Raw genomic sequence first — 11,363 nt, 5'->3', positions numbered from 1 at the left:
GGGCTCTGCTCTGCTCAGGTGTTCATGTAAGCTAAGCCTCTGGGAAGGGCTGTTGGCAACGCCATTGTACACCGGAGGAAATTTGCTTACAGGGGACAATATAAGCAAATCTACTACTCCACTACTACTCTACTACTCCAGAGGTCCAGTGTTTGGTTCACAAGCTGTTTCCTTCCTGTTCCTTCCACTCGCCCTGCTTTGCTCCAGACCCATGGGGTTTAGTGAAAGGAATCAGGCAATGAACCTTACCCAGGCTCTGCGCTATGGCTCCAGGGGGCATAGGATGCAGCAGAGCTGATGTCAGTGTGAGGTGGAAAGGGCCTCGGCAAGGGCTGGGGCAGCTTGTGCTTCCCAAAGAGACAGCAGGAGGTGTGTTTCTTCTGGGCACCCTTATGAGACATGCCAGGAGCACATTAAAAAACAAACAAACAAACAAACAAAAACAATAATAAAAACAGGATAAATTTGACATATCCCTTAGCTACAGTCAATCCTTCGTGTAGGCACGCTCAGCAACTCTGGAAAGGCAACAACCAGAAAGCAATCGACTGCTCGAAGTGCAAAACATAAAGATTTGTACCTCCTGCACAACAGCCAGAGCAGCGTGGCAAAATGGAGGTAAAATGTGTTATGGCCCCTCCATTACCACTGCTTGTATAGCAGCTTGCAAGCACACAAAAGGGAAATGCTGAAATAGAAGAAAAAACAAAGATGCTTAAAACATAAGTAAGAACAATGGCAAACTATTCCTAAAAGAATACTGCCATGGGGAAAATAAAAAAATATGTTTCAATAGTGAAGTCATAAAATGAGTGTGGCTCATACTGTCTAAGATCATGCCAGGAATGTGTCAGCCTCAGAAACTGTGCAGTCAGAAATGCTCCATCACCAGCACAGCCAACTTTGTTTCCTTGCTTTGTGTACCAAGGCATATGTATGGGCAGAGCCATGGAGCACTGCTGCCAATGACAAGGTCTTGCAGGGTTGGTGATGCACACTTCCTTCAGCTTAGTCCCATGTCTTCTATTTTAAGCAAGTAGTTCATAGCACTGTAGTGTTTGAGATGCTCATAATCCTGAACACACTAGCTTCCTTGCAGGCCAGGGAATTGTGACTCAATGGAGTGCTATGGTTGCCATTTCACAAACCAGGGACGAAAGAAAAAAGTGACTGAGCTTTTGCTCAAAGCTACCTGTGGAGTAGTTTAGACTGAACTTGCTCAAAACTACCTGTGGAGTTTCAGGCAGACCTGAGGAGTCAATGCAGATCTCCCAAGTGCTGGGTAAAATATTGAACCATTCCTTCTCTTGCTAAATTTCTATTGTCTGCTTGAGTATATGCTTAGGACATGAGCAAAGTGTGAAGAAACAATGTGAGAAAATGCATGCCCCCAGGGTGTCCTCTCAAATGGTACTGATTAAATCCAATACAAAAGGGTAGCCAGTGACTAGTATAACATTTGCTTGAAATATAAGAAAAGGCCATATGAACCTTGCAGAAGTCCATAGGACTTCTGAGCCCTATGTCTTTCCTATATCCTACAAGTCTTTACAAGTAATTTCAATGAATTTACAATGAATTCATGGAGGGAGGGGAGAGACATGTAGCAAACAGAGATTAAGAGTATGTAAAAGAGATGGTAGGGTAACTGAAGTATGAAAACTACAGACATGTATGTGGAAAAAGGCCATAGTGTTTGGCATTTTTTTACAGTTCATCAAACTGTCCTTTTAGCTACATGTATGTCACCTGGTATCCCTGTAGAGAGCACTTCATACCAGGTCATTTTTGGCCTAATCCACAAACAATTTTAATCCTGTTTGTTACACTGATGCTCTGTCCTCACATCACATGCTTTTTCTTCCTCACATCTTGCCCTTGTGGATATAGCAGACACTGCTGTCTCTGCAGTCCATGACCAACCCTCCTTGTGTCTCCCCTCCAGTTCCTGCAGGCACTTAGATGGTGGGCTGTAGACTTTTAGCTGTAATGACAACAATCTACATTGCCTTTTTCAGATTTTAGTATAAAGGTAACACATTGGTCTGGGTACATTTTATTACCCAGATTGAGTGTTACCCACATTCTTACTGTAACTGCCAGGCACAACTCGTTCTCATTCTGCATGATGCTTTCATAAGGGTCTACTGTGTATTAAATTGCCAGAAAGTCAGTAGAAATGGCAAAGAGTGATTCTCCAGCCAAGTGTTTAGAAGTCACAGCACAGAAAGATGTGGTGTCCTGTTACTAGATCAGTGCCAGTATTGTAAATGAGCCAAAATTAAAACAAACTATGAGGATGACAAAATACACGGATAAGGAATTAGAAGTATAATCAAGGAAAACAGCTTCCAGAGGACCAAGTAAAACAAGACTGTGCTTTCCCAACTTGTACATCGCACAACCTTTTCTGTCATCACTGCCCTATTTAAATTAAATACACTGTTATTTACATGTAGGCTTGTACCTATAAGATACCATTTGCATGCAACAGTCCACCTGATTACTTGATCACATAACTTTTCTCAAATAATCTAATACCATACTACATTTACTGTTGCTGCAGAGATCAAATCTACGAACTATTCAATGGAGTATGTGAAAAGCTGAACTTGAGAGGCTGGGCTGGTAGAGGATGGTGGTTGCATTGGTGGCTTCGTGCCTGCACTGATTTTCTCTGTCTTCTGCTCCATATGACAGGTGGAGGTGGCTGTGTATTGTTAGGGGCTCACGCTGTTCTGGAGAGCACTTTATTTATAGGTTTAGTCCCAACTTCTTCAATAACCAAAGAAGCAAACGGTCCTTCTGGTATGAGCAGTACAACTGCATAAGCTAATGCTTATAACTAGAAGAGAAGTGGATTTAATAGATCCAGCAATGGCTTCCTCATGTTTTTCATAGACCCATGCATTTCAAGGCCAGAAAGAACCTAATTCATTTTATCTGAGCTCCTAACTGAGGCCACTTTATTTTATCCAAGTACTCATGTATTGAGCTTGATAATTACACCGACCTGAAGTATGCCTTCTGGAAATGCAGCCATTCTTAACTAGAAAGCATTAAGCAATGGAGAATCAACTGCTTCTCTTTGAAATTGTATTTTATGACAGTTGCCTCCAGTTTTAAAAATATATGACTTTTTTTTCTTTTTTTTTTTTTTTTTTTTGAAGTTGTCTGGTTTTGAATTCCAGATACAGTTTTTTGTTACACATTTTTCTTATAAGCTGAAGAGTCATTTAGCACCAGGTACTTTCATATGTATAAAGACACTTCTCAATCTTAAAAAAACGAGTAACTTTAAAATATTGCTATAAGCTTTTTTTTTAAATTTTTTTTTTTTTTTTTTTTTCAGACCAAGGATCATATTATAGCTCATTTCAGCACTTTTAAAAACATTCTTTATACAAACATGATTGGCAGATTTGGAAACAGAATTCCCCTTGTAACTGGCACCATCACTTGTGAATACCATATGGATTTAAAAGTGCCCAAAGTAACTCAAAGGAGAGAGAAAAAAGTTGAGTGTGAAACCAGAACTCTTTTCTCTTTCATGTGGTCAGGAAATGAAGGTCCTCATCTTACAGGGCCTCCCGCTAGGTCTCATCAAGTCAAAGCAAATTTATTTGAAACAGTTGCTTACACTTGCTTTAGAGAAGTAAGTGAGGTGCTGTTCTTACAGTATTTGTGAAAGCCAAGCTTGCAAAGGACGATAGAAAGCCAAAAATCAGCAAGGGGCTTTTCTGCCAGGTAGCAGGGAGGACATCCAGGGGCCAAGAGTCAGCTTAACAGATGGGGGCTCAGCAGCTCCGCAGAAGATGGGGTTGGAATGACAAACTCATAGTTATTCTTTGTGCTCTGATATACGGTTCAAGGAGACATTTGTCCTTCATTGTTTGCACTCACTAGATTATCTCTTTAAAAACTTAACTAACAATAACATGTTGATTTCATGAGTGTTAAATCTGTTTTAGAAACTGCTAAGGGCTTCAGAATGGTGCAGTGGAACATAGTCAGTCTTTAAAAATAAATACATTCTGGCAACATTTGGCCACATCTAAGTTGGATAATGCCGTAAATTGCTCCTAGGTGCATTAGAGGGCAACTGTTAAATTGCAGGAGTGATCTTTGGCATGGACTAAACCAAATAACTCTCAACTGGGATTATACAGCATGGTTTGGCAGTTAGTGTTGGCAAGGGTCTCTTCCTCATAGACAACCGGCATGCCTCCGCCCTGTTTTGGAGGTTAGGAAAGTTTAATTGTACCAATACAGGCAATTTCATGCCAGCTGATCTCTGTTCTGGAAGACAGTCCAGAGCACAGTTAATTTTGCAATGCAGTTCACAACTAACATTTGAATATTTGCTGAGGGCAGACCAGTGCAGGAATAGGTTCAGGAGTCTGCGGGCTGCCTGGAGTAACATCACTGAAAGATACGAGCTGTCCTGTTCCTCTCAATAGGCTGCTAAAGATCAGATTCGGTTTGGGATTGCAATCCACATGCCTATATTCTCAGCTGCTTCACTAATGTTTGTTTCGGCCCTGATCTAGATGAGACTTAAGCAGTTGTCCAGACTAAACAATTTACATCAGTGATACAGCATTATCATCTTAATTTAATTGCAACTTCTACTTTAATTGTGGCTTGTCATAATGTCCTAAATATTAGGTTCAAGAGATTATATGAGGTATTTAGCTTCATTCAAGTCTTGTAATTGTGGCAGACTAAACAACTGAAAATGGAAAACAAAATAACTTGAAAGACCAGCAATTTTTATATAAAAATGTGATTATATATACTGTGATTTTGATCACAAAATATGGTAAAATGAAAATGCACAAAAAGCATGAAGAATTCCATCCAGTTACCAAAACAGATGTGTTAGTAATGTTCAAATAACAAATAGTTCCTTGGTAGCTTCCCTACCTCAGTTTAAAAGAAACTGCCACAGAATTTCAGAGACTCACAGCATGGCTGAGATTGGAAGGGCCCTCTGGAGCTCATCTCATCCAGTTCCCTGGGAGTGGCTGCCCAGGACCATGTCCAGGCGGCTTCTGAAGATCTTCAAGGAGGCAGACTCCACAGCTTCTCTGGGCAACCCACGCCAGCACTCTGTCACCTGCACAGTGAAAAAAAAAACAACTGATGTTCAGGAGGAGCCACCCGTGTTCTGGTTTGTGCCCATTTCCTCTTGTCCTGTGGACACAGTAGCCCTGGTGTGGCCCCACCAGTGCAGACTGGAGAGGAAGGGTGCCCTCCCTCAGCTCACTGGCAGCTCTCCTCCTCATACAGCCCAAGACACCATCCTCCTTCTTTATCACACAGGTACAATTTAGAGCTGGCTTACCATAAAGTACGGATTGTCAGAACACTGCTAGCACTGTGCTATCACAATTCTGAGTGTTTAAGGTACTGTGTAACACAGATGTCCATACTGCAAAATCCAGGACAATTGTCTTGTTCATCACACCGAATTACTCCATGCAGCCCACAGTCTTCCCGTGAGTAAGGTCTTGGGCTACCCTGGTTTGTCCCAGGCTACCTGTGGACTTCTAGCATTGGAGCACTGCTGTGGCTCAAATTCTGCCTGTAGATTCTCCTTAGATATGGCGAGCCATCGGAAGATAGTTTGGATATTGGAGTGGCTCAGAGAAGCCAAAGCGGGACTGCAGTCTCAGTGCAGAGCCAACAGCCAGAATGAAACAGCACAGACAACTAGGAAGACGGGTTCTTGGTGAGAAAAGAAAACTTTCCATGCCTCCCAGTTATACAAAACAATTGCTAGATGTTCGGCAAGCCTAAAATATTCAACAAACTTCCTGTTTCTGAACTTGTTGACCATTGTAAGAGCTCAAGAATCAAAATCCCTCTAATCGGCATAGTTGGAAACAGACCCTGCACAGGCAACTGAGGCATAAACATGTCAACACAAGGACCTGGCTGCGCTGCTGGCTAGGTAATGTACTCTACCCAGAGCACCCAGGACACAACCCTGCTCTCTCCAGGTCCCATCCCCACCCTGCACCCCCCCATTTCCATGGAGAAGAAACTCAGTCACATGAGCTGGGAGCTGCGGCACACTACAGGCAAGTTCCCAATTTTAACAGAACATGCCAGCCTGACCCAAATTTCAGCGGGGTGTCCTGCCAGCACAAGCTACCCAGGAGCCATGCTGGGATGGCAACAACCAACACCCAGTGGCAACTCCTGCTGCTGAGCTGCAGGCATGAAAACGCAGCAGAAAATGCTCTGCCTCAATTGCTGCATGACCAGGACATGCTGCATGGCCACTAGGGGAAAAAAATCCCCAAAATTGTTAACAATGCCTGGCATTTCCCATTGTTATGCCCCATCTTTAGTTGTTTATAACTTTGCCGGCTCTAACCATACAGTCCGCTGTTTTCCAAGTTTGGTGTGCGCTCAAACTTTTTGGAAAATGTCAGCCAACAATTCAACTGTTTTTGAAAGAAAATAGCTAACCACAATAATAAAAAAAAAAAAAAAAAAAAAAAAAGACATTTTCTTTGAGCTGTTCTAGCACCCCCAAGCTCTGGAGCACTCACATGACATTTGACAGGAGGTGGCCTTCACATCTGGGACGTGCCAAATGAGAAGTCTTTGAAAATACTTGGTTTCTGGTGATCAGGAGAAACATGTTGGCGTTTGTAGCTGATTTCCCAGGAGGGACTGTCTGCAACGATGATGACCCAACTTCTGGTGAGCAGAGAAATTGCAGTTCAGTGCCGTGGGGACTTAGCGCTCACACCAGACACCAGATGAGGAAGATTCTCTCGTGCTCCTCAAGCTCCCCCTGCTTTTCATTCTGTGATTTTGTCTCAACGGCCATGAGTGAGACAGTTGAGTGTGTTTCCTCACCTTCTTGTAACTTTCAGTGGCTAGAATGTTTTAATGCTCACAAACTGGAATAGGTGGGGCAGTGTGGGTGTAAAGGCATCTTCCCTCTCTGCTGGAAGACCGGTGTTCTTAGGGAACAGAACATGAAAACCAATCGACATGGTAAGAAAATCACCTGATAAAAGACGAGCTGTTAAAGGAGAAAACCAGTGCTCAGGCTCTGATCTTCTGGCAGATTTATATTGATGCTGTTCATGAAAAACTAAAATGAAAGGAAAACCAGTCTCAAAATATTATGTTTCTCCCTCCTGTTTGCGGCCTTTTGTTTGTCACAGTTTTTTATATTTATCTCAGTAATGACGCAAGCACAGTATTAAAAATAATTTGCTGCAAAACCCTGTGTGCACTACAATGAAGTTAATCCTCCAAGAGATTCCTTCCTCCTTGTTGACATCTGCTGGGGCAATCTGACCTCTCTTCCTCAAACCCTACCTTTACTGCCTCTTCACTCAAATGGTATTTGCTTAAGTGAGTATTTCTCTGCATTTGTTTGATGCCAAGTAAGCATACATAATGAAGAGCATTAATCAGTAGCAGACCACAGATTTTACAGCGTGAAGGTTTGCCAATGCAGTTTTCTTTGCAAGTTGCAAGCACTGACTCTTCCATGTATGAAGGCATAAAACTGGATACTGATTTACTTCTACCAGGATTTGGTGACAATTTTATAGTTTTCTGAGATTCTCACACTTCCATCAGTGTTAGGAGTACAAACAATAGCAGTGGCTTATTTATTAAACTTCACAGGCCTAGTTAATGCATGCTTCTGCAGTTCTAATTGCTTCTCTATGCTTGCTTGCACAAGTCACAGAACAGGCCTTTAGAAATGTAGTTTTTATTAACCACATGTAGTTTGGTTCCTGCTCTTTCACTGCACCATCTGTGACAGAAGGAAAACGAGTATATTTTTCTTTCTCTCTTTTCTTATGCTTGCAATTTCACCCACTGGAATAAACATGCAATGCAAAGTGGCAGTAATCCAGCCTCTTATGTCAAAAGATGGCAATTCCTGCCACATAGTGAAAGAGTACTTGTGACTGAGAGGGAGATGTCTGGATCAGATTATCAGCTCTGTGTTCTTGCAGCATTCACAATTATATGAGGATAGTGCGATAGAAAGGACCACGAGGAAAAAGTTTCTTATTCAGCACAGGTTAATGTATGATGTAAAGCAAAGTGGCAACAGCGGCTGATGGGTCCCAATATGTCTCAACACCAGCCCAGCTGAATTCATGTCGGCACTGGAAGAGGCTTTTTCAAAATTGCACCAGTGCACAGGAAATTTCTAAGTTTTAAGGAGATCTAAGGAGTCTCCTCAGGCAACTCTTTACATTACTGTATATTCTCATTCCAAACTTAATCCTCGCTAGAGATTAGCTATGTGCCACTGCAAGGACCGCACACCTAGTGGTGCGCCACACCCAAGCTCTGCATCCTCTTGCTGCAAGCGCCAAGAGAGCAGCCCGTCTCTCCCTTCTGCTGTGCTCCGATCCTGGCCTGCAGGAGCTCCTGCAGGTGAGAAGCTTCTCCAGAGGGCAGAGAGGCAGTCAAGCAGAACGATGCTGTTCTTACCCTGCGTTATCAGAGCAGGGACATACGTGATGTGGTCAGGAGGCACAGCTGCATCACAAGGCAGGCTGTGCTTTGGGAACACCACCCTCCAGCTCTTCCAGGGTTTTGCAGCGGGCCACGATGATTCTTGGTGGCCTCCTGAACTCAGGGAGGAGATCTGTAGTAGTACAAATCCTAAATCAACAAGCCTTTAGATTTATAAATGACACTTTTTTTTTTTTTTCCTCAGATGACCCCTATTTATAAGTTTCTACCTCTGACACGACACACCTCATTTCATACATCCTACAATTCAGTTCTCCAGAAGAGTTGGATTTCTCCCTTTGAAGATAAAACAAGCCAAGAGTTCTGAAGTTTTATCAGATGTGCAAACAGGCTTAGAGTGTACATCTTCCCCCTGTTCAAGTATTTTTTTTCAACAAATACTCCCCATGAAGTATTTACTGCTGAGACATAAAAAGCATTCTGCATATCTGTAATTTACTGGAGGAGAAAACATCTGAATTCAATGAACTGCATTTTATAACTTGATTGTGCTGGCTCAAGATAATTTCAGGGCAAGATTCATTACTGCCTGGTGCTCCTTTGGGCTGGTGAAACCAACATCTGCATATGCCCCCATAGGAAGCATAAAGTTTTGTTTAAAAATAAGTTTTAGTGATGCTATACAACACATATCCATACCACATGCACCTTGACTTCTCAAAACTCATTGACGTACATGTATATGAAGTATGAAGAACTTTTCTTTCGCTACACTGCTTTCACCTTCTCATCACAATCCATGATGGGATACTTAGGCAAGGAGGAGGAATTTTTGGGGAAGATCCATCTAGCCGTTGAATGAAGTGGATGATCATGCAGTGTTTATTTCAAACAATGAACATAAATGCTCTGGTACTTGATTTAGGGGAGTGTCTGTCCATGAAAACGACTTCAGAGCTCTGACATAGCAAAAGTGGGGTTTAGTTCTGACACATTTGTCTAGATATCCTTTAGAGCCAACAGAGAGAAACAGGCTTTTCTAGGGTATGATTCATCCTTTTTCTCCACGAACTGGAAAGGGTTTCTATCTGACTAGCTCACTTTCTAAACATTAGATGAATTCCCACCCCATTTATCCTCCACCTTAAATGAGTAGGACTAGGCTCATTCAGCTTGAACCCAGCCAGACAGGTTAAGGGGGAAGCTACCAACACTGTTTCAGATCACAGATTCCTCTAGCTCTTACACCATCTCCCCACTAGTTTTAGTTTGAATCCAAACTGTACTTTCAAAGTGAATCCCACAAACATCCCCAGCTACTGAGCTTTGATTTGCTTCATGAAATAGCCTCTGAGTCCAACATTGTTTTTCTTTTGGATGAAGCTAGGCTTCATTCAGAAGATACATGCCATGAGTATGCCTAATGTCCTTCTGTTGCTAATGTGTCTCCAAGGCACAGAGATCAGACTAGAGGTAGCTTGAAGTAATTCCCCCTGAAACTTGCATATTGTGGGTGCTGGGTCCACATCACTTCTACTACAGATCCATTTCTTTTGAACTGCACTTTTTCCTAACTCAGACATAGCCTTAAATTTCTAAAATTTTTCCCACAGATACTTTCCTCCACTGGTGATTCACAGCCTCAAGAACTGCTTCTTGAACACAGGTGTGTATGCCACTAGCCATGATATATACTGTATCATGGTGAGCATACCTGGCACAGCTCTGCTCCAGACCAGGTCTCCTCTTTATGCACAGCTGGGAGGTGGCAAGTGCCAGAGACTGGCTCCAGCAGGTAGCTCAGAGGCAGACAAGAGACTTCTATCGGGGAAGAGCGTTCAGGCACATGGCTGACAGCCATAAGATGGCACATACCTCCTAGGCTGGAGACATGCCTTGTTTTACCTACAAAGGTGACCCTAGTGACTACAGCACTCCACAAGGTAAGGGAGAAACAGCTCATGGCAGAAGAGCTGTGTTCCTCTGAGCACTACCCCGTGGGGCAGCCCACAGAACTGAACAAGCGCCTCCAGGACCACAGGACAGTCCGTAGGCTGGTGGTTTGCTCAGCCTCTGCAGAAAGAGAACCCCCTGAAACAGAGGAGGCACTCGAACCCCAGCCTTCCTCATCTCAGGTTCACACGTCCACCACTCAGACACCAAATACAAAGTGAACTACTGCCACTCCTGCTCTGTGAGGGTGCCTTCTCCAGCATTTTGTGCGGCATCCAATCTCTTGCCAAGCTGGATCCAACCACTTTCTCAGTGAAGCTCCAGAATGACACGGAGGGGTGGGGGTTGGTCTATTCTGGTGACAGGACAAGGGGGAATGGGCTGAAGTTGCGCCAGGGGAGGTTTAGGTTGGATATTAGGAAGAACTTCTTTACTGAGAGGGTTGTGAGGCATTGGAACAGGCTGCCCAGGGAAGCGGTTCAGTCACCATCCCTGGAGGTCTTTAAAAGACGTTTAGATGTAGAGCTCAGGGATATGGGTTAGTGGAGGACTGGTTAGTGTTAGGTTAGAGGTTGGACTGGGTGATCTTGGAGGTCTCTTCCAACCTGGACGATTCTGTGAGTCTGTGATAGAATTCACAGCCCAGGGCTGACACGCCGCAGTGCCCTGTAACACCGCTTACTGTTCTGCCAGCCCTCACGCGGCACCTCAGCGCCTTGAAAATCCTGACTGAAACAACGCAACGACCAAACAATCCCAATTCCCGAGGTGCGGCGTTAGTTCGGCTGCCGACAAAACCGCTGTTGGGACCGGCGGCTTTCGGAGCGCTCCCCAGAGCGGAGCCTGGGGCTCGCTGGCCCCACCGCCACCTTCCCCGGGCCGCTTCAGGAGCCGGGGCGCCCGCCCCTTCTCGTCGCCTCAGCGCGGCCGCGGGCGGC

Source organism: Aythya marila, assembly GCF_965140915.1.
Source record: "Aythya marila genome assembly, chromosome: 3".
In the NCBI taxonomy this organism is placed as follows: Eukaryota; Metazoa; Chordata; class Aves; order Anseriformes; family Anatidae; genus Aythya; species Aythya marila.
Note: the sequence above shows the minus strand (reverse complement) of the source record.